The sequence below is a fragment of the Halyomorpha halys genome, unplaced genomic scaffold (assembly GCF_000696795.3).
Source record: "Halyomorpha halys isolate HHAL.00 unplaced genomic scaffold, Hhal_1.1 Scaffold263.1, whole genome shotgun sequence".
Lineage (NCBI taxonomy): Eukaryota > Metazoa > Arthropoda > Insecta > Hemiptera > Pentatomidae > Halyomorpha > Halyomorpha halys.
In genome coordinates this window covers 787201-812595 of record NW_027105032.1, presented here as the reverse complement: position 1 = coordinate 812595, position 25395 = coordinate 787201, and the positions used below count along the sequence as shown (strand labels likewise).

At 27.2% G+C, this 25395-nt stretch overlaps 1 protein-coding gene across 21 annotated transcripts in view; it reads right to left on the bottom strand.

Moving 5' to 3' along the window:
• Ufd4 (ubiquitin fusion-degradation 4-like) overlaps positions 1-25395 on the bottom strand; it is a 117154-nt gene that overhangs the window by 83045 nt on the left and 8714 nt on the right. The window contains exon 1 of one of the 21 annotated variants that reach the window (XM_067048029.1): positions 7650-7718. The exons of the other annotated variants lie outside the window; for them this stretch is intronic. The gene's annotated coding sequence lies outside the window, so the exon portion shown is untranslated. Of the gene's footprint in view, positions 1-7649; positions 7719-25395 lie in introns of those variants that run through there. 21 annotated transcript variants of the gene reach the window in all.

Here is a 25395-nt window from a genome sequence, read left to right as displayed (position 1 = left end):
AGGCAATTCATCTTACGTTAAGTCAAAAAAAGATTTAATAAAATATTTAAATGCTAATAATTATATTAAAATATCGATTATCAACATTGTATATAGTTTAAATAAATAAACCATTTATGAAGTGGTATTGTTTACAAAACATAAAACGACAGAGGAGTCTGACCTGGTAACATCGTAAGAGGGATAACGGTCGCAAAGAACCCGTTAGCCCCTCGCCCGCCTACAACTTTTCTTTTACAAGAAACTTTTAAAAAGAAAAGTGAAAAACCATCAAGTTGTAGATTTTTAAATTTATTTCTAATTAAAAAGAAAAAAATATATATAAATTAAATCACAAAGAAGTACACATTTTTCTGCTTTTTTATTTTTTCTCTCCTACAGTTACCCGCTGTGAGTGAGCAGTTTATTGATTGTATGTACACGTTCCATCTCTCGAGAGCTTGAAGAAACATTAGTAAACAAGTCCATTCAGTATAAATACATTTCATTTTGATAAATATAAAGTAAAGAAAAAAATTAAAATAAAAGAGATATAAAAAATCACCGAGAATAATTAAAATTGACAATCAAAAAAAAAAAAGTGCTGAGTGAACTAAGATAAGAACGCGTATAAATTCGGAAACGAAAGAATTTTTTTTTTTGTAATTTCAACAAGTATATTAAAGGCGACTGTTCATTTAAAACACTATCATCTATTTTTTAACTAATATTGTATATTCAAAGAAAGATTTAAAATTAATAGTAAAATCAAAACAACCAAGGTTCTAGTCCATAGTAGAATGAAGATTTGATTAATTAGTATCACAACATTACAAAAAATAAAATTATATCCGATCCTATCGTAAAGTCAAAAATTATAACACTATATTGCTTAATTAATAAATTTAAATATAATAAATTAATTTCATTTCTAATTATTTAATTGAAAAAATTAAACATGTAAAAATGTTTTTAAATGTTATTTCGTTTAGTTACCTAGTTAAAAATAAATGAATCAAGCCAGTTTTAATTTTTACCTGAAGGATTGAGGGATAGTAAAAAATTGTAAAACAGTGAAGGTCAGATGGTAATAAAACAAATTAATGAAAATTACTGCAACCCTAGAAATACTTAATTTTATGTAGGGGGATTAATTGATTATTTGAATATTTGATTAAATAACAGTAAATTGTCTCAGATCAAATTATTAAAATGAGTAAAAATGGATAAAAAATACGATAAACTAATTTGGAAATTTTTATTTCTCCAAAATTGTACATTTTCCAAATTATTTCCTAATAGATAACAACAACATTTAGAGTAACATACAACTGAAAAGGAATAGTATACAAACAAATTTAGAATTATACAAAATATTGAATTAAATCATAAATGATAAAAATTGATAACTGATAATTGAATAGTACAAAATTATTTGATTATTGATTATCAGTTATCAATTTTTATCATTTATAATTTAATTCAATATTTTGTATAATTCTAAATTTATTTGTATACTATTCCTTTTCAATTGTATGTTACTCTAAATGTTGTTGTTATCTCTTTTGTTCTATAGCCCTGATGAAGACCTGAAACTCAGGTCGAAACGTCGGCATAAAATAAATAAATATGGTGTTGTTTATTTATGTTGTTCTTTGCTGACCGCACCCCCCCCCCCCAACAAACTTCTTCAAGCATTAATCTACGGTCAACTATCTACACCTCATTAAGAAACATTTTTGATTTTGAATTTAAGATTTTATTTATCTACCAATAATTTACTAAATTGATGTTAATTAAACCTGCTAATAACTGAATGTAAATAATCAAAATTATGGTGAAATCCAAATGTATTAAAATATGATAGAAACGCTTGTGCGAAATTTTCGCCCTGATTAGCTAGTATATATAATTGTTGATGAAGTAACTTAAATAAATAAGATCGCATATAATTTATAACAAGCAAGCTCTGAAGACTCCATAAAATTAACTAGAATGATTTACATCGTTACGCTTTCCTTCAGTTATAAGAAACTACTTAACATTCGACACGCTCTTGCTTCTAGCATTCGTATCAGGATGCTTTCAATCCAGTCAGCATTTTAAATTTATGTTTTTCCTTTCATCAAAAGAATTCACGCTACAAAACATCCCATATAAAATATATATTTCTAAATGTTCAAAGGACGATTCGATTAAAATCGTTATGAAGGAAATCAAACGCGTTGTTAAAACAAAAAAGTAGTTATAATTTTGTAACAATTAAATTATTTCAAGGACAAATCAAACCCTTGATTGGTTCTTACTAATTAATTCATTATTACATTGGACATTTCGAGTTAAATCCAAATCATCTTCAGCCAGCAGTAATACGTAAGTTAGATTTAACTATTTAAAAAATAAATATATGCTAACATATAAATTATGGTTTATTGTTATTTGAAAAGCAAAAACCTTTCCTTACTGAAATATCATCTAAAATATTCGCGATTACGTAATCACTACTCTTGTGAATTTTTAGAAAAATTAATCTAAAGATCAGAGAAGACGAAAATTATTGACAGAATTTTTATTTTTCTGTTCGTAAATTCGTATTTAAGGGCTTCTCGAGATGGAAATGACATAAATTATTTTTGTTACCGGCTAGAAAACAAAATATAAACAGTCATGCGATTGGAAAAGATAGTGTTATGGCATTTCCGTTCAAATTCCATTTATCCATTTTTTTCTTTAGTTATACACGTAATTTTTTTATTGTATGTATTTATGTATTGAATATTATTGCTAACAATAAGAACTGTTTATTTTTTTTTTTAAATAAACAAAATTAAACGCAAATTTGAATGAGGATGAAATCTATCTGGTATTAAAGAACAATTAATTGCTCATAGATTCACTGAGATTAATCGAAATCGTTAGATTCATTTAGAAGAAAATCGAAAAAATGTTAAAATCGATTCCGTAGTGTCACTCCCGGTGGATCGATTTTTGCAAAAACTAAACTAAACTCACATCCCACGTATATACCCCCCCCTCCCCCCCCATAAATTTGTAATTTCAGTTCCCAATGAGTTTTTGCAGGATTAGCGACACTAGGTTTTTTGGGCTCAGGGGGCCACAAAAAATGAATTTCCCTAGAAAACATAGAACTTCCGTAGAAATTTTTCACGGTCACAATACTTTCTATTACTATATATTCTATATATAGGTAAGTAAAAGTAAAAAAAATAATTTAATTAATAAAAGGCATAGAGTGTCTATGAAAAAAAGAGTTGAATTCGGATTTCTGATGGAAAGCATCACGGAGAATAAATTTTTATTTTCAACTTAAAGGAATAAAACAATAAATTAAAAACACTTATTTTTATTTTTATAAGATTTATTAAAAAAAAAAGCATTTATATATAAAATAAAAAATCACAAACCACTAAGCATGCGAACAAGAATTAGAATTTTGGAAAATAAAACGGAATATCAAACTAATACAATAAATCTATTGAATAATAAATTAACTTATTAATCATGACAACCAATTTGGTTGATATGAGGAAACTTTTATTTCAACAATTAATTTAGTTAATTGTTTCTATATTAAGAATTTTAGGGAATTTTTATAGGCAACTCTCGACAGAAAAAATTATTCATGTTTATTTCGATTGATTTTCTTTTAATTTACCTCGTGTAAGTACATTCTTACAGTCCTGTATATAATAAAAAGGTTTTTTGCAATTTGAGTAACCTTTCTTAATAAGCTTCCTTCAACAATTACCACAAGGCCAATTGATAATCTTTTAATTTTAATTGTCCAATAATTAATCACTTGTTTTGCTCTTTGCTTTCTTGTGGTATGCACGTCTTTTTTGCATTGTAGTGTTTTTAATGTAAATTTATATTGCACATATTAATTTTATACTTCCATATTAACACTCGAATTACAATTCACAAATAATTAGCATAGTAATAACATGAGATATGTAAATACTCAACCGCACAGGGTAACTATGGAAGAGAAATCTGATCTTAGATATTTTTTTAAAATTATTATATTATAAAAGTTGTCAGAAGTATTAACAATGGTTTTTATTTTCATGAATAATATATGTTATTCCTATATGCAATTTTTCAGGGATAAGGTTAATAAAACTTTATCTTTATAGTGACTTACTAAATTAATTCCACTCATATATCATAGACAAACGACTGTATATTTATATTATATTCAGAGCAATCAGAATATACAGCCACAAAATATTCAAACGTACAAACAGGATCTATTCACATAGTAAATTATAAATCTTATACTATTTATATAATATAATATTATAAATCTAAAGAAAATAACGAACTATTTTTTATCAAAGATTATATTTTTACAATTCGTTTCTCCGTAGTTATTTTCATCTAGAATAATTAATCAGAATCATATTCAGCACTAATATAAAAAATAATCGACATCAGCATTTCTGAGAACGTCTCAGACAATAACTCGATACAGATCTGGACACAAATAATTCATAGATTAAATATTTTCGGATCGGAAAAATAAATTATCTAATATAGATATACAGCGATAACGAGAATGAACAAACACTGAAATTGGTAAAGGAAATAATAATTCGATAATTATTAGAAGTTAAGAATTAATAATAATTATTGGTTGTAAAATTAACAATAGGATACTCCGATCTTTCACATATTGTAATGTCATAAATAATTAATTTATAAAACATTATCAACAAGGAGACATTAGATCAAGGTCAATATGAATTCAAAAAATATTATTAATAAACTTCAGCATTGATTGTAGATTAATTTTTTTTTAAGGACAACAAAGAAGATGATATAGAAGAAATTTTATATTATGTCTTTTATATTATTATTAATGCTTTTATTTATTTTAGAAAATTTATGATCTTCAACTATTTTTATAATTGTAAATTTAATTCTTCCTTATAATTGAGTAGCTTTCTATCGAAAACCAATACATTCACTTTTGGAAAATTATATTAAACGCATATCAAGTAGATTAGTAAACATTTTTATTAAAATTGTTTTTGTTTTTTTTTGTAAGTGCTAGACAAGAGAAAATCCAAATTTTGAAATTAAGTTAAATAGTTTTTAGTGTAGAAAAAATATATAAGTAACAATAAGAAAACTTGATAATTGATAAGGCCTATTGAAACTTATTATATTATTATTTGTTATTTAAAAAATATATATTAAAAATAATATTACTATATATTTTTTTCATTTTAATGTTAAAATACATACATTTAACAAATTACTCTAATTTATTTCTATATTTTATTTATTCATAATTTTCTTCTTCTTATTATTTTTTTTTATGTGTGCATACTAGTAGTGTTAACATAGAGCCAGACAATAAATTTAAACTTGTTATTTAATCTTATATTTGTGAAGGATAACTGGAAAAAAAAGAGATATGTTACAAATGAGAATAGATTAGAGAGAATATCATAGATATCATGGGAAAAAAACAAAACGGGAAAACTTAATAAACAAATAAGAAAGTAATATAACTTAGTTAAAAAACAAAACAAAAAAACACTTATGATGTTTAGTTATTATGGGGGAAAAACATTGTATCTTTTTCAATTACTTTATGCTGGTTTTTATATTATGTCTAATAATATTGATAGTATATTCTGAATTATGGAAATTCACAACCTACCCAAATAAAACCTAATTTATTTGGGTAGCATTACTAGTTAAACAAAGCATTTTTCTTTCTCTATGAAATAATTTCAAATATTTAAAAACTACCGACATTCATGTTACAATAATAAATAAAACATAAGCATAAAATTGAGGGGTTATATAATTTCTAATTAAGATGCCATACATTAATGTTTTTTATTTTTTTTAAACTTTCAAATCATAAACATTTTTCTATTATCAAGACACTAAATTATCACAGAGTGTGAATAAATAATTGAAATATAAACGTATATATTAAAAAAAAAATCTGATTTTATAAACCTATTTTGTCTCCTTAGTTTAGATGTTTTATTAATACCTATTTTATTTCACCATAACCTAAATAGCCCAGTACCACCTGTTAAATAATTGCTTAAAAGGATATTGCTAACGCTTTTAAATAATCTTACCAATAATCCTGTGAAGTAAGAAGGATTACAACACAATATAATCCACCTTATCGAACAATATTTCCTTTTATAATTAATGAGTGCAAGGAGGTGCATGAAAGTGTCATTTTTAGGAAAACTACAGAATTTTGCTAGGAAGAATATTTTTAATAATCTTTACTGCAAAGCACCTTGTTTTATTTTTCTAAACACACATTTTCTAGGATGCATTAAGTTTTCGCAAGTTCTAACTGATCGATAAAAGACATTTAATTAAAAACAAACATTTTTGTGGTTATAAAAATATTAATGTATGTATTCTGATTAGATATTTTTTTAATTCAGAGGTTTTTAAAATTTAATTTGTAAAATATATTAGATTTCGAAAACTTGATTATTTTTTTTTTCACAAATTTTCATTGACCATATTTCTTAAGTATTTACCATTTATATAAATTTAGAGTTATTTTATTAATTTATTTTTTATTTTGTATTCTTCTTCGTTTTATTTTCTAGTTTAAGAGTATAAATAGTTTCACTATTGTCTTGTCATCACAGCCTTCTTTTAATTAAAACACTTGATAGGCTATCACTGTTGCCAAATGCCATTTATACATACATCGTTTTATATTTATCTTCCTATAAATATATTGTTTAATATTTACAAGTTCTTTTTATATATAAATTTATATTTTTAAAGTCTTTAGCTCATTCTGTTGTCTATAATTTATCGCCTTTTTACTATAAACAACTTTATTTATTAGCTATATATATTATTATTAACAGTGATTTATTAATTTTGATTTTATAAATAATAACGTTATTGAAAAAAAAAGATAAAACTTTTTTTCCACGAGCGTCTTGGCAAATTGTTTTTATCAATTTATCATTTTATCGGATGTTTTTCAAAAAAACGTATATTTTTTTATGGGATAACTGATTAAAACATTTTCTATTATAAGTAATTACTATTAAAAAAATTCTTTACTTGGTATATGTTCAAATTTGTCTCTTATAAATTTGATATTTATGTATTTTGGGTAATATAATAAAGTTTAGAATTACTTAGCTTAATATTTTTGTAATTATTGTTTCATATTCAACAAAAAATAAGACTTTCTTAATGAATATTTAATATTTTTATCAACATAATATAAATTATAGACTTAAAAAAGTATTTTATAAAAATAGTCACAAAAATTATTATTAAATAGTTACATTATATAAACACTTCAAAAATATCATTACAAAAAAAAAAAGTAAAAGTTTACTAAAATTATTATAATGATAGTAAGTATACAACACAATACTGCAAAATAAATCGTGATAAATAATATGGACCTACACTAATTATTTTTTTAAATAATATATAATATGCTCGCTGAAATTAGTGAATAATACTAGCGCAAATCTTTTTTGTAAATTCATAACAAGATAAAATATCAAACGATACTTGGAGCAAAGATAAATAAACTACTATACAGTTTCACAATAGCTGTACTATTTATAAATTAAAACGGGAAATGCAATAACGGTAAATAGCTTTCATACTTAAAGACTTACTGTACACTCAAGGATATAGTGACACCAGACGAACAAGTCCCTTCCTATCTCGGCGATGGAGACACAAGCTACAGAATTGGCCGTAGTATTAAACACTATCTCTATAATACTTAAAACTATAATACAGTCAATAACATTCGATATAATCTTCTCGACAACATAAATTGTTTACAAATAAGGTAGATATCCAACTTGTGTACTCTTAACAATAACTCGGAAGAGAAAAATCATTTTAAAATTAAACTGAAATATTCGTTTCAATAGATTCTATACTACTGGATGGTTTCTAAAACCAAATGTCGTACGGAACTGAAATTAGATATATATTTTATAGATATATTTAATACTTTAATATATATAATTACTTTTATATATAATATATATTACTATTTATATTTATTATCGATACTTAATATTATATTTGGTATCATTTTATAATTATTAATTTTATTTTTACTACTTTTAGTTTAATACACATATTTATTTTATTTTAATCTTAGTATGCATTAGTGTTTTTTAAAAATATTAATACATTGTAAATGGGGACGACACCATCTTGGGTTTTATGTATATGTATATATGTATATATATTTGGAATGTTTATATAATTTCTATACTTTTAACTTAAAATTACTTTTATGTGTGATGGAAATAAGAGGGAAAATTTTGAGAACTGAAATAATGGAAAAATTAAACACGTTTAAAGAGCGATAAAAAGCTAGAAAAAAATAATTAAAATGTGTAAGGAAAGAAATAATAAATAATAAAATGGAAAAAATATATCATGTATAACTTTAGTACATAATGCAGACATTTTTATAACGTAATAATTTAAATAAATTTATGTTTTGACTATTTATATTAATAGGATTAAAAAAAGTACCAAATGAAGTTGGGCAGCATAAAATTGTTAATCTCTCTCTCTCCCCCTCCCTCTCTCTCTCTCTCTCTTATTCGTTAAAATCTATTCATTAGAAGTGCTGCTTCATAGAATTGATTTTTCGAAAATGATTTTGATTAAAATGGGCACTTCAATGTACAATTAAATGATTTTTAATATCAGCTAAGACTTACCCCCAATGAAATAGTCTTGCAGCGCATAAATGACGCATTTTGAAAAAATCTTCCCCTGAAATGCCTTTCTTTAATTTGGTTTATTTAATAGGTTTAATAATAGTTATTTAAATTGGTTAGAATAATAAGAAAAATTGATAAGTACAAAATATTAATGAATTGCATGAATAAATAAAGAAGAAAAACAAATAAATCTGATTAGAACAGGAAAATCGAGACCTTTAAATTGTTGTTTTCCCAAGCATAACGAAGAGTAAGATAAAATTCCATATTAATGAAAACATTAATAACATAAAATATTAATGTTTTTCAATAATTAAAAAAAATCTTGTACAAGTAAAGTATGAATTAATAATATAATGTTTGAGGTGGTCGTGGTTCAACATCTCTCGGTACAAGGCCAATCGAATCAATTGCCGCCATTTTGGCCGCCATACAGAGTTCTCATCAATACACAATCCCTCAAAATATTAATATTCATTTATTTAATTTAATTTCCTACGATGTTGTTATTATTAAAATACATTTTTTATATTTTGTTCATTTATATATTTTATATTATATATTACTCTACAATACAATTATGGAATGTACATCATAATAGGAAGGTTTTATAATTAAAAAATTATGGATATAAGTCTTTTGAACTTATTAAGACATTTTTATTGCAATTAAAATATAAGTGAGGTAAGTATTCATTTAATTATGTGTACATCTAATTTATGTATTAAAAAATGTATTTTTTTTTTTTTTTTTACAGTTGGGATACTTATTGTACACGCGAACGAGTTTATTTTCCTTAATTCTTAAGACTGTGGAACAACTAACACCCCTAACCTAATAAACATAAAATTTTGGAAATCGTCTTTACTATTCCAATATGAAAAATAAGGATTAGAAGAGATCTCGATTCTAAAATTTTGGTAATTTTATAATAATTATTTATTTTATAATTTAAAATTATAATTGACGGAAAGAAGCAGGCGGGTGAGTCACATAGCCATGTTGACTATAGGTTATAAATACCACAGGTTGTTCCAGGTGTTTGACCTCATTAATATCTGCACCTCAAATCCTAGATTTAAATTCAAATCGAGCGATACGGGTTTCGTAGATCTAACCCAATTGTAAAATTTACAGAATAGCGCAGAATTCGCGATTGCAGACTTACCCTCCAATATAAATCAAGGTTTATTGAATACGCAGGTTTACTTTCGATAATAATCGTCTGCTACATAACTACCTTCTACTGACCTTTGAGTACTTGTCAAAAACTCAGCAAGGTTTAACATTTAGTTATCCTCCCACCTACGCCTCGGATGTTTATTCGTGTGTTCTGTGCTAATTACTTGCGAACGCCTTTCCGACAAAACCGTGGGAATGCCCATCGTTCATAACTTCAGCATTCGTCCGCATTTGTAGTAAAAACGGTTTTTCTGATCGTTTTGATAAAGATTTTTTCGCTTTAGAATTATTACCTTCTTCGACGTTGTACATTGCACATGCGATAATTACTCTCCAGGCGGCCCCACAAATATTTCCTTTCTTGAGCAAGAAAAATTAACTTTTCTTAGTCCATTTTTCACTTTATTTTTTCGCGCTCATTTGTAACTAAATCTCAGCAAAACAGAATACGTTCGTACTTCGTACCTGTTCGGACGACAGCTCACGAACGATACGGACCAAATGGACGCGGTCCCCTACCAAGCCACGTGTATGGATCGTTCAAGAGTTTTCGGACGAATTGATTTCACAACTTTTAGCAGCTTTTCTCTCCCAATGGACGTGAGGTCTAACTCATTCTCCGCCGATCCAAATATCCAACACAAAACCATAGTTTCGTATACTTCTATAAAGCGTTGTTCACCCCTTAAAACAAGGGATCGCGGTTCAAATCCGTCAAAAACAATATGCAGTAAAATAGTTCAATTATAACTTTTTGGAAAGCGAAGTGAACTAAGTAATTTTGCTAAACAAAGCGAGTGTTTTTTTTTTTGTATACGGTCACTTTTATAATTACTGAGTTTAGTATTAAATTGAGAGTGTCTACCAAAACCTTTTTATAATAGAATTTTCAGACTTTTCTAAATTTTCTGTCAATTTTGGAAAAATCCCAGATCATCCAAATAGTTATGATAAATCTGCTATGTATGTATAAACAGAGGATACTATAGGGCTATTCATGATCTTTAGTTTAACATGTTAAATGGAAAAAGTTATGTTAAATGGAGAAATATTTCCTTCTTTTACCATGTTAAAACGATAAAACATGGTAAAAGAAGGAAATATTTCTCCATTTAACATAACTTTTTCCATTTAACATGTTAAACTAAAGATCGTGAATACCCCTTATAAATGACGTCTAAAACCCAAGAAATAATAATGGACTTTATACGCAATAGATAAGTTCATTTTGGCAATGATCCATTCTCGAACAGAAATAAATTTTATTTATTTTCAAATTATTAAGTATTACTTTAATAGGAAGCACTAACTAAATCGAATAATTCAAAATGACAGTACAGTAAACAAGAAAAAATTCTTCGAAATCAAGTAGAATTTGTCTTCATTAAAAATATTTCAAGGGTGTTTTCTAGTTATGTTTTTTTTTGTAAAATCAAAACATTTTTGTTTTTCACCTTCTTCATAGATTATTCCACAGTCTGGAACTACTTTTTTACAGGCCTACTAGTTTCGACAGTTCGTAGGAAGACTCCCGTAAAAGTAACACTTTTCTACTGTACTATCTTCGGAATACGTCCGATTAAAAAAACTTTTAAAAATCAAATTTGCTACTATTAAAGGAAATCGGCTATATTTGAATTAATTCCTACTGGACTACAAATTCTGTACTTTTAGAAAAACTTCTGTGTACAATAAAGTTTAGATCTCCTATGGAATAAACTGAGATCCACAAATAATTACTGATTAAGGATAGTGAATTCGGGGTTACGTCCTTTAGCTTAGAAAATTGCATGACCTCGGTATTTTTTGCCATAAAATTCTCTCTTTTTCCTGACAATTCCAAGTTCAACAAATCATTCAAACATTTTCAGATTTTGCTAATATTCTAGGTCTATTAGACATACCGTAAATTAAATAAAACTGGGTACAGAGAAACGCCATGTTTTAAGCTGAAAGAAACTTAAAATTCTGGGAATAATAATTACGGATTCCATGAATTGTGACTGTAAGTGTATTATCAGTCTCAAAAACGAAATGTACAAAATTGAAATTGCATATTTAGAACGTGACAGCAAAATTACCGATAAAATCGACCACCCGAAAACAGCATGTCAATGTACAATTAAATGGTATTTGAAAATAATATATACATTTATCATTATTAGCAATAATCAACAATAACTACAAAATAATAAAGAATTTTATGATTAACAAAAGGAGAAAAATAAAGACATATACATTCGAACGGGTAAAGTCGGAACTGCCCGGTTTTCCAAGATTGTATTATGCTCGTACTCTTTTGGTGGTGTTGTATTCTTGCCATTAACAAAATTTATAATTGTTGTTCATAAGTCAGGAAATTCTAAAATACGATTTTTTATAACAACAGAAGAAAATAAACATAATTTTTAACTTCCCGGCATAATTTTTTTTTTCTCTTGAGAATCACAATAAATACCTATATCAATTCGGGAGTGGTAAGTAAAAGTTGTTTGACGCATCAGACATTTTTAATTATTAAATTTTTTTGTTGATTTTTTTGAGCTACGAGGTATCAGAGCATTAGTGACGATAAGTATTTATAAAATACAATAAATCATTAATCGAAGTATTTAATACCTTAAATTACAGAACATAGGAAGTTTCAACGAGTCTAGACAAACACAAGTGATTAGATTAGGATTAATGTTGGAATGGAGATAAAGAAGATAGCAAAAACCTGATGCTTGCTTAAATATTTCTCGCAGTTTAAATGTACGAATAAAATAACATATCTCATTTTATATGAAAGGAGAAATCTATAACAATTTGCGAAGCGGTATTAGAAGCCATTATATATCATTAACATAATATTTTTAGAAAGTGAATTTCAGAACTGGACATTCATATGGAAAGCGTCGAGTATTTAATGAAGCAAATACTAAAATAGTGTTTGTAATTTTCATAAACATACTAAACTTGTTAATATTATCTATAATGCCATGTTTGACAGAGAATTTGTTATATTAAAATTTTTAATTATAATCAATCTAATACTATTACATCAATTAGTGTTAAATTGATTATAATAAAAAAAATTAATATTAATGAAAGAGCGACAAAATATTTAAGATTGTCCTTGAGGATAACCGAATTGGCCGAAACGTCAATTATAAGGAAATAAAGAATGTTTTGAGACTTTTATTTTGGATACAATTTTATTTTATTTAAACAATAAAAATATCTGTTACATTTCATTATATAATATAATGAAATGTTTCTGCTAGTAAATGATTCATCACATTTACAAACAATAGATACTTCAAAGCGTCTACAAAAACTTATTTATTTAATTTAAGAAATTCTTAACATGAAAGAGCTAACTGAATTTCTATTTCATATAAGTATATTTATAATTATTAAATAAAAATAAAGCTCTGCAAAAACGAAAGCTCAATAATTTGGCAATAAATAATTGATTTTTTTTTTCATTAACTTACATATATATGAAATATATAGTATGGGGAAGGATTGCGATAGTGATTGATTTAGAATTTAATTTTTCGACGGAAACATAAGTTTTAATTCTAAATTACCATGTCTAGAAAAATGTTCTCTTAGTGTGCGCATGTAAGTGGTCAATTAAGCTTGAAAACGAAAAATTTGTACAAAAATTAAATAAAATTTGTTTGTCAGTTGTATTCCTGGGATATGACAGCAAATATTTTGTTAAAATCGACTGACCGAAAGTGCATCTTCATCGATTTTTCTATATTCTAAAAAAAAAAAAAAAAAAAAAACTGGAACGATTTTAATTAAACTAGATATATCAATGTAAAATTAGATGACCTTTAACATCAGAAACATTCATCCTCATTGAATAGTATGACAGGGTTTAAATGGGGATTTTTAAAAAAATCTTCCTCATAAGTACTCTTAATTTTTTTTATATGAAAAAATTACCCATCTCACACTTTTAATAGTAATTAAAAATTAATAAATATAAATTATGAAAGCATTTGATAATTAACTTAAGGAAGTATAAGGCAAAATGTTTTTTTCCGGGTGAAAAACACATTTCTGGACATAAGAGTAGTGATATAGATAAAAAATAATATTAAACAATGAAAGTCATTGAATGTAATGGAAAATGATGGGAAACGAATAAATAAAAGTTCTGTTCTTACACAATGACTGTGTGGGTGCGTTTGCACATTGTGCCGGTTCATTTCGATACTGTGATAATTATTGCCGTCGCCATAGTTATTTAGTAATTAATCTCTTTTAATTAATTTAATGTAATATATGAGCATTTTAATTGACAGGATAGCTTCATTAAATCATTTTTAGTATTTTCAATATGATTTGAAATAAAGTTAAGATAATATAAATTTCAGGTAACTATTATATTTGTTTATTTCTGTTATAGTTTTGCTAAAACTATATGAAAAATTTTAAAAAAACTTCATTAAAAGTGCTTTTCTAAAAATTGGAATAAGTCAATCTATCAACTGGACAACTCATAAGGGAAAGCAGGAATGTCATAGTGAATAATAGAATATCTCTTTTGAAAAGATATTAATATAAAATCAAAGTAGAGTGGTATGTGTAAGTTGTATGATGCGAGCACAGCACTATTTTTTTTTTTAAGTTAAGTTAAAAACGGAAGTTGAGAAATACTTTTAAGGCTAACAAAAAAACCAATACTACATTTAATAATAATAAAACAAATGATAAAAAGAGAATTTAATTTTTATTGCAGAGTTGAATAGGAATCCGGTATTGTGTGACAGCTGAATCAGCAGTAGTCACCAGACACCATTCAAATTGACAGCCACTGATTTTTCTCGGTATTTCATTCTTCATTATGTAGAGTTTTACTTTTAATTAAAATGGTAACAATTTAAAAAATAAAATTGAAAAAAAAAAGGAAATAAAGGTCTTACGGAAAATTCTAATAATTTTGCTATCTTTAGATATAAAGGCAAAACATACAAACCATAAATAGCACAACATAAAAAATACTGACAAGTTCAACTAACGCCAAATTATTACTCTTATTAAGGAAATATCGATGTTCACAGGAAAATATTTCTCTTCCAAAACTTATTATTTTAGTTCCCTACTTCTATTTTTTTGTACAAAAAAGGCCTGGGTGATTTCGAGCACAAATAATAAATACTATTTTTGGAACAACCCTGCAGAGAGCATCGTTCCCATATGTGTTTTCTTTAGAGTGATGGTTTCCAAAGCAACAATAACAAGAAAGAACCGAAAACTTAAAAATTATATATTATTATAGATCGAATCAAATATAAATTTTTCAGGCATTAGAAATAAAAATTTTTTTTCTGACAAAAAAAATGTAATAATGTAATATGAATAATTAAAATAAATGTGAATAATGTAATGATATAATTTGAAGGTCTCTCTCGTAAAACAAGTTATCAAACATTCAGCATAAATTAAAGTTTTTTTTACTTAAAAAAGTATTTTGTTGTTGAACGTAATAATGATAAATAAAATAATAAAAAAAAAAAGTAATGTTAGTTAAGTGAAGGTATTAAGTTGTGGTTATAGAATCATGGTTGCAGGTTAAAAATATTAATGAACAAAGATTTTAATATTTTAAACGTCTTTATATTTTCAGTTACCATGTTTGACATCACCGGCTCCATTAGTTTTAACTTTTTAACACCCTCGTTTTAATTTGTTATAATCGTTAAATGCAAAATTTTTTTTTTATAAAAATCTTTCCAGTCTAATTTTTTTTTTATATATTTTCATTTTTTTATCCGATTTTATCAGCTGTTATTAAAACATATTCATTTATTTTTGACTTTCTAGGCAGAAAGATATATTCAAACATATTTTTCAGTAAGAATAAGAAATATGAGCTATATAAACATTAAATGAAAATTGTAGAAATTTTTTTTTAAATTGCTAAAATGAAAAATTTACAACAATACTAAGTCATTACATAGTACACGGTTTTATTATCGTATGTTAAACTGTTATAACTGTTATACTGTGCCAGGAACACAGTTGGTAATCTTTTCCACACCTCAGGAAACCCTTAAATACGAATTTTCATAGCAACACAAAAATAAATAAATGAATTAGATCAAAATTTTTAAATAACTTTAATTTTGTATATTTGAAAATTAAATATCTCGCTCGTATTGTTAATAGTAATAAACAATGGATGAATAAAAAAATGGGAAATAATTGGATAATTATTGTTATTCTACTCACTTATAAAAAATATATAGTAAGGGGATTATCATCCAGAATAATAAAAAGATGGCTGATATAAACTGCAAAAGGATTTATTTCATCTCAAGGTAGTAACTAAAATTTGTGTAATGCCCGTATCAGAATTTTTGTTTCATAAAATAAATCATTTTACGAGGGTTGACTTAAAAATTATTTACAATTGTTGTTGTTGTTGATTGTTGCTTAAAGGCGTAAAACCCTCTGGTCATCAACGCCTATGGGATGATAAAAGTAAAAAAAAAATAAATAAATAAAAAATAGAAAAATAAAAAAAAAAAAAAAAAAAAAAATAAAAAACATAAAAATCGAAGAGGAGTTGTAATTTATAAAGAAGGCGATGTGCTTTTAAAAATTCAAATACTCGTGTAATTTTAGCTTCCTCATCTGCGAGAGTTTCGGATAAATTTGGGGTCAGTCCTATCTTGTTTATTGTTGGCAAATAGTGAGTACACTCTTCGAAAATATGTCTAATCGTAAGAATTTACAATTGTTTAAATAAATAATTTAATTTTTATCCATTATAGTCTCAATACATTTTCTTTTCTTTACAAGTCCGACGTTTCGGCCAATTCTGCCATCCTCAGGGACAATCTTAATACAATTTTTGAACTAAATGATTTTAAAAATCAATTTGCAATCCAGGCTATTCTGCTCAGGTAAAATCAACAATTTATTCTTTGATGTAAAAATTATTTATAATATTTATATCATTTAAAAGGTTGAACACTTACCTATTTTTGAAAATAATCTCAATCAGAGATGGGAAAAAAATAGCTTTAGTTTTAACTATAGCTAATTTTTATCAATGGTCTTAACACCCATCAATGCATTTTTAAAGCTGCGACAGCTTTTGTACGCCCGCATCACTCCAATTCCCCGCCACGTCCTTGAGAAAGTATTGATCCTCGTTTTTACTGAATCGCCTTTGGGCCAAATGCTATCAGTGGGTCTATTCCTGACTATAGGGGGGAGAGGGCTTCAGGAAGGTATAGCAGGTTTACAGTTAACGAAAATTCCAGTCTGTCAGTAAATTCGTGGCAGCTGTTCGGAATCGGAGGGGGGTTTCATAGGTTGACTTAATGCGCACAGGGACAACAATAAACGTGGAATATAATCGTTAGTCGAGAACTTGGCACCCATTGAGAACATTTGGCCGGAAGGCGATTCAGCTCCAGCGAGGATGTAAAAATAAAATAAGGTTCGTCAATACTTCCTATACCTTTCAGGTGGGGAACTGGTATACTAAAGGCATATAAAAGCTGTCACAATGTCTACATAAATGTATTAATCAATTAGGCGATGATGTACAAAATAAATATGCAAATATACAACCTATATAATGGTAATTAAATAATATTTGATTTAATCTAAGTTATCAACATTTATTAACTATTTCTGAACCCGTAAAATATATTAAAAATTAGTAAACAATTAACTAATAGTTAAGAAAAATTAAAAATAATACATATACTGTTACTTTAGTATATATTTTACTATAAATCCTGGCAGGAAGCGAATTATTTCATACTGTGCCTACTTTTTTGTAATATATATTATATTTATTATTAATAAAAAATTTAATGCATTTGAACATTTTATTCATGAAAGAACATAACACATAAATTTACTATATCAATCTTATATTAATTAAAATAATATTAATTTATATTTTCAAAATATTTTACCATGCATTTTTAAATATCTACACAACCTTTAGTAACGAAAATTAATATTTGAGCGTATAATAATAATTGAATAATAAAAACGAGTACAAGAATTGAAGATTTTGCAGCAAAAAAATAAAATAAAAACGGAATTCCTTTTTTTTCTCAAGTTTTCGAAAAAATCGTTTTTGATCGATTTCCTCCGTTGTTACAACTTATCAGGACAGCAGATTTAGACAAAAATATAATTTTCAGAGGATGTAACTTAAGGTCAATTTTAGAACATCTTTTTTTCTTTCTTTTTATTTTTTACTACGAAATAGACGTTTTATTTAAGTTTATGAAAGAAATTTATTGAAAAAAAGCAACATTATAATATTGCATTTATTTAAAACATCAAGGGAAAACAGTGTGTATGTTGCTTTATAAATAAAAATAACAATAATTGTAGCGTTTTTTAACAAAAGTAAATATATTCACTTTTGGAAAGTAATCAACATTATAGGTGAATCTCATGTAGATAATTTTTTTTTTAAATTATTTATTTAATGTAATTTACAACTGTACAAATAATACAATAGGTAAATATGTAGTATGTTTCATATACACTTGAAAATCTTGGGAAGGAACCCACAGCTGCCTCTTTAATATAGAAATTAGATTGGTTCATCTAGATGAAACACACTTTACATTTTTTGACCTCATCTGTTATAATGTGACATATTATATTTAAATTTTAATAGATATATATTTAGTTTTAACGATGACTTCAGAAATTCCTCTTACAGTCAATGGCCGATTTTCTTTGCACAGCTGCGCCCTTAATTTCTAAACGCACCCGCCTAAATCCAAAGCTGTTATGAAGTTATTTTTGCATTGATCTCATAGATCCGAGACGGCACGCGCGAGATGTGTCGTTTAAAAAAAATGCAAATCAAGCCAACACTTCTCCATTTTCCCTTTCACATAATTGAGGCGGTGAAACCAGGAAGGTGGAACGTTTCACAAATAGTACCCAGCATCTAACTCGCAACTCGTTAACCTTGTGGTGTGCGTCTCAGAGGCAAAAATTTTGCGTGAAATACATTATACTCTTCAAAACGAAACAATAAAACGGATCATTAATATTTTATCACTAATTAAAAGTTATACAACGATTTATATTTTTTGTGAAGTAATAATTTGGATCAGTAAGGTAATACAAAGAGCAAACAGTAATGAAAAGATAGGTAATTAAAAAACATTCAGTTTATGTTTCAATACAGAAAATGTAATTAATTTTAATATGATATAAAAAAAAACTTTATTTAAAAAAATCCAATTAATATTAGATATTTCAAATAAAAAATGTTTATATTATAAAAAAAATTTAATATTTTTAAAAAAGTTATATATTTTAATAAATTTTGAGGGGTATAATATCTCAGTTTAAATTTAAATAATATAAAATTACTCAGATGAAAATATTTTTTATTACAATTAATGCTAATTATTTATTTGCTTTAACGATTACAAAACGTTACTTAATTTTTATTTTTTAAAAAAATTATTTCTCTTTTTGTTTTGTATGTATCTATGTGTAGGAAATAACAAAAGTAATATTTTTTCTTTATTACAATAATTATAACGTTGTAAGGAATGGTGTGAAGCCAAAAATTACGATTCCAAAAAAAAAAAACATTCTTCTATTTGTCCATAATTTTGTACAAGTTTAATTGCACCAGCAGTGATACCTTATACGAAAAAATCAAATAAACAATTTTAATACTTCAAAAAATAATTTAAAAATTCACGTACAATTCTAGAGACATTTCGTCTCAATCTGAACATTATTTTAAAGTTTTACTCTTTGTTGCATTTAATTTTAGAAATCAATTACTCTTGAAGTAAGAAAAAACATTAAAAAGAAAATTAATAGTTTTTTTGTTTTTAATATTATAAAACAGCACTCGAAGAATGGTGTCGTAATTGGAGGATTAAAATAAATTCCAACAAATCCCATCAAATTACCTTTACCCTACGTCGTAAACCTACTGACTGCCCTACAGTATACTTCAATAATGTTGCCCTTACCTCTGGTGAACAAATCCGCTACCTTTGACTACATCTGGACAAACGACTAACCTGGAATCCTTACACAAGACTGAAAAGACATGAAACTGCACATCGATTTCGACTATTACAGCACTTACTAGACAAACGGTCCAAACTTCCAATTCATTACAAAAGACTGATTTACATGGCAATTATAAGGCCAATCTGGACATATGGAGTTGAGCTTTGGGGCTCCACTAAACCTTCGAATTCCTCTCGTATCCAATCCTTACAATCCAAAATCCTTCGTAAAATCCTCAATGCTCCTTACTTTGTCACAATAAAATCATCCACAAAGACCTCAATGTTCCCTATGTAACTCCCTAACCACTCAAACCCATTAGTTTCTAATCTTGCTTCCTCTTTTATTCCGGACAATCCTCCGAGGCGTCTGAAAAGAAGATGGCCTCGAGAACTTATATTATAAAAATGTTTTTAGAGTGCTACCATTGGGTAGTTTCTCTACATGCTTGTACTATACCATTATGATTTCCTCAAATTTACTTGATGTATTTATGTACAGTAGTAAATATCAATAAATAAATTTTTAAAAAAAAATTATAAAAATGCCATGGAATAAAAAATATAAAAATTTAGCATGACTAAACCCTGTTCTTGGTATATATTAGAGTCGAGTCAGTTAACTTCCGGTTTTTTTATCATACATTTATTTTGCTCTCATTAAATAACAAAATCATATTAATTTATTATGTATTCACCACATTTATAACCTTCTCCTATCTTCATGGCAGTTTATCAATCCCTTCCTTGTAAAATGTGGTTGGCTTAGGATGGAAGAAGTTTTCGACAGCCTGCTCAACTAGTGCTTCAGAATTTTTTTTTCCATTCAAAAACCCTCTATCTCAAAGGTTAAAAAAAAATTAACGTAATTTGTATCACAAAAAACTAAATTAAGCCTTGTTTATATAGTGGAAACAAAAACTTGTAATGATAACTCATAACGGGTAGATACGAACTTTGTATCAGAAGTTACTTATGACTCGACCTAATAATTGGAACTTCTTGTGCACCCAGTGACAAAGAACGTAATGGTTAATATAAATCAAAATTATGATCTTTTGATACCTAATTAATTATAATTGAATTTTTCTCCTAAAGAATAACATTTTTTTTATTTGCTAACAATATTTCACGAGGTTAATCAACAAAGCTGTAAGATTGATTGATGTTGATTGATCAACTTTCATCACTTAAGGCAAATAAACTCAAACCCACAGGAGACAGTTGTTTCAGCAGGCGAGGTCGAAGCCCCTAGCGGTGTAGCTGTCAAACAGACAACCAACATCCTTTGTTAAATTCGTCGTAAGTAATTCTTACAAAAATACAACTCGAAGTACAATAGATATTAATTAAAAATTCAAAAATAGTATTTAAGTGTCTATGACCGATTTAACTAAGGTGGAAGAAAAAGATTCAAGACATATTGAGACCTAAGTGTAGGAGTGGATGGATTCATAAATTGTTTTTTTGGGACGAGAAAAAACTCTCAAAATCTCTATATTTGAGTTAACTTTCCAATTTTTTGAGGTTAAAGTCAATAAAGGTAGGACTCTTGCTATTTTAATTGAAATCGAAACCACGTTCAACGATCTTTAAAAAAAATTACAAAAAAAACAGTTTCAAGTAAGATTTGAACCAACACAAACTGTTTTAATGTGAAGGGAAGGTCGGCGGATTCGGTTAGTGGCTCAACAATGAACACAAATAAGTGAAACTTATTTTATTTGTGCCGACGCTTCGGCCTAAATTTCAGGACTTCATCACGGCTGAAAACAAAAACGAGATAACAACCATGAAATAGTAATGGGGAAAAAAACGCAGTAAAACAAGGAATTAAATAGATAAGAAATGATAAAAGAAGAAAATAAAATATAGTGCAAAGGTTAGAATTTATACAAAAATGACAAACAATGAAAATATCAGAAAAATAAAAAATCAAATAGTGCTATAATTAAATAATAAAATAAGAATCATCAAACTATTTAAAAATGTATATATTATTTACATTGAGCACTTTAATTCTTTGTTTTTTTTCTTTTTCTAATATAATTTCATTGTTTGTCATATTAGTGTATAAGTACCTTAGCAATATTAAATTTTATCTTAATTTCTATTTTTTTTTTTTCACTCCATTATAGTTTTTAGCCGTGATGAAGGCCTGAAATTTAGGCCGAAACGTCGACACAAATACTATGTTTTTCTGGAATACCGCTGATTGACTGTGAATACTTAGTGTGAAAGGTACGTTTTCTTCTTTTATTCTTGTCCCTCTTTTTCCATCTCTTAGTTTGTACTTTCTTTAATATTTTCTCTTTTTATCTGATATCATTACAGTTTTCATTGATTATCTATAATGTTTCATTATTCTTATTTAATTTTTACGTTTCATTGTATACCCTTTTAATTTTTAATTCACATCATTCAAGTGTTTGTATCTTTTTTTAGCCCTTATGAAGCCGTACAACGTGGGGCGAAACGATAACTCAAATAGTTTAATCACTATTTGGGTTTTTATTTGACCGCATCTTCTATTTCGTATGTTTTTCTTATTTGTGTTCATTACACACCATTAACCGCACCCCTCTTCCCCGACCATTTGCTCATATCGAATCTACGATCAAGTATAAACACATCATTCTGGGTTTTATTTCTTCAATAGAATTCATTCTTGTAATTCAATATTCGATTCACTACTGCAACTTTTAATTAGGATAAAAATATAAAGGATATACAAAATTAATTTTTTCTCAACATTTTAGGGGTGAGAGGGAGGGGGAGGAGGATGCGCCCTGAAGATCAGCCAATTTCTCAACTTACTTGAAGATCAACCTAAGAAACCGTTACGATAAGATAGATCCGGGGGGGAAAAAAATGGAAATGTTAAAGGACCTACCTACAGCTGGCACTAATAGCAGGTGTGATCCAAACCACCAGGTGTTCTGAGCAAAGCTTGTCTTCATTTTTTTTAAGGACATCTAACCCAACTTACCCTGGACCACATCAGATCGAAAACCCTTTAGGCCTAATATAAAATATACAGACAAAGGTACTCCATGATCACAACAGAATTCTGCTGTATAATTTTCATGACAACAACCGCCAAATCCCATAGTTCAAAATTTAAAGTTAAAAGGATACGTAGAATGTTGAAAGGAGACTGCGAGTTTGATTATTCACTTAATTTTTGCAGGCACACACCAAAAAAAAAATTTAAACAAGCTTTCTGTATATTACAAGTACAGGATTCTTATTGTTTAGTATCACATATACCATACAAGCGCCAGTCGAACTGATAGTAAATGGCAGAGGTCCCAACCTTTTCTTTGCGACCGAACGATTTTGGAACTAGTACACAAATGGAGGAACCTATACATGTTGATACAAGTAGTGTCAAATCCACTATTTTCAACAAAACTAAGAAAGGCCAGGATACATTTACAAAAATGTGCAAAACTGAAGAAAATCTAAGATGGTAAGGTTCAAAAATGTGCTGAGTTGACATGGAATGACCCATTCCTAAATTATTTCGTGAAACCCCGTTTGGGAACCACTTGGTGTAGGGGGCATTGAATCAGTTTGGTTTATGAATGCCTGTGTAGTGGTCTCTTTAAGATTATTGCTTATGTGGCTGCTGTCTCCGATTAGTGTATATGAGATTCCTTTTTTTTTTTTTTCATGAATTAGCGAACCATTGACTGGTTACTTATTTACGGCAAGTTTTTAACAGTTACAAGCCATGGCAACAATGACTGTCGTGCCAGTTGATATGCCTGTTATGGTAGAGATTAAGAGTTACTGTTCACGTTTTAATAGAAAACTGTCGCAACCTTATTCTCAAATACTGTCGTTTTCTCATAAGTTTTGAGCTTGGAACTGTTTTTATCCTAAGTTTTTACATTCAAAAGTTTCTAAATTTCTTTTTTTTTTTTTTTTTCTTGAACTTTTATTAATGAGTAGTGTTCAATTAAATGTTCTACACCCGCAATTTTTTTAACTGGCACCAGAACTATTTAGGTTTCAGTGAAACAAAACACTGCTGCACTGTTGTGACAGTACTACTACGACAGAAATCCAACACAACGTATATAGGCCATAAATAACAGTATTTGGAATAATCTAATAATTTTTTTTTTATGAAAATAGTCCGGCTGGCGGTCAATAAAGGTATCAAAATAGTAAAAGATAACTATCTGACCAATAACATTAAAACAAAAATATTTCAAAACAATTGTTATGTTTAAAAGCATATAAAAAAAATAATAACAATAATATAAGGAAGTATACATGTAGGAGTTAATTAATATTTTTTTTTTCCTTCACAGTACAAAATATCTTTTTAACAATAAAATATTAACTTTTATTAATAAAATGAGGTTGATAATGCTATAAAATAAGCTCATAAATAATAGCTCCAATTTAATCTGCCTGAGTTAGGAAACACCTGCCTTGTTTATTATACCATGGTAATTACTTCTGAGAGCTTAATAATTTATAACTATGGCCCGGATATTTATTTAAACAATTCTTGGTGATTTTGTAGAATAAATAACTATTTTACTTTTCCCTCATTTAATCTAAATATAATTAAATATTTTATTATTATATTCTTACATTATAAAAAAAACGAGTACATAAATGCCAATAAAATGTTCCAATTAACCGAAGTTTTAATTAAAATATGGGCCAACAGGAGTTAATAATAAAATGGATGAATCATTCCTTTAAAGTTGGATTCTCTTTTTCTACTATCGGAAAATGTATCGATACCACTGAAATATATATAGACCGATAAGTATCGATATTTATATCGCAAGTATAGGATGGAAAGTGTCGATACCACATAATATCGGAAGTATCGAAACATCCTGAGAGTCTCAGTATTCCTCTTCAAACATCGTTTTGATATATACACATATAACTTACGATGTCTCTAAAATGATGCGTTTATTTTTATAAAAATCATAATTTTGATTTTTTCGAACTGTTGATCACAGTTTAAGCGGCGATTGGGGAAAATGACACTAAAAAATATTACAATATTTTATGCTTTCCACTTTAACCCAGAAAAAGTTAAAATAAGATTTCCGGAGATGAACTTTTCAAGTAAAATACACCAATTCGCACTGTTACTTCCAAGTTTCACAATATATCATTCAATATAGATTTCTAGCTATCGATTCTGAAGCTATTGTATCGCATTCAGATCTAAACGATAAGCTGTAATGAATTATTTTACGATTAAAATAGAAGTTCTTAGTCAATCGATAGTCGATAGACCTCTATCCTACTGGTATTATTAATAATTTAGAATTATAAGGGAACAATATTATTATCTGTTGAGCTGGTTAGTGAATTTATTAGGGGAGAAAATATTCCTTTTATGAGAATACAAAAGGAACAAAATAAATAAATTTTAAGACCCGGCTTTAAAGATTTGTACCAATAAATTATAT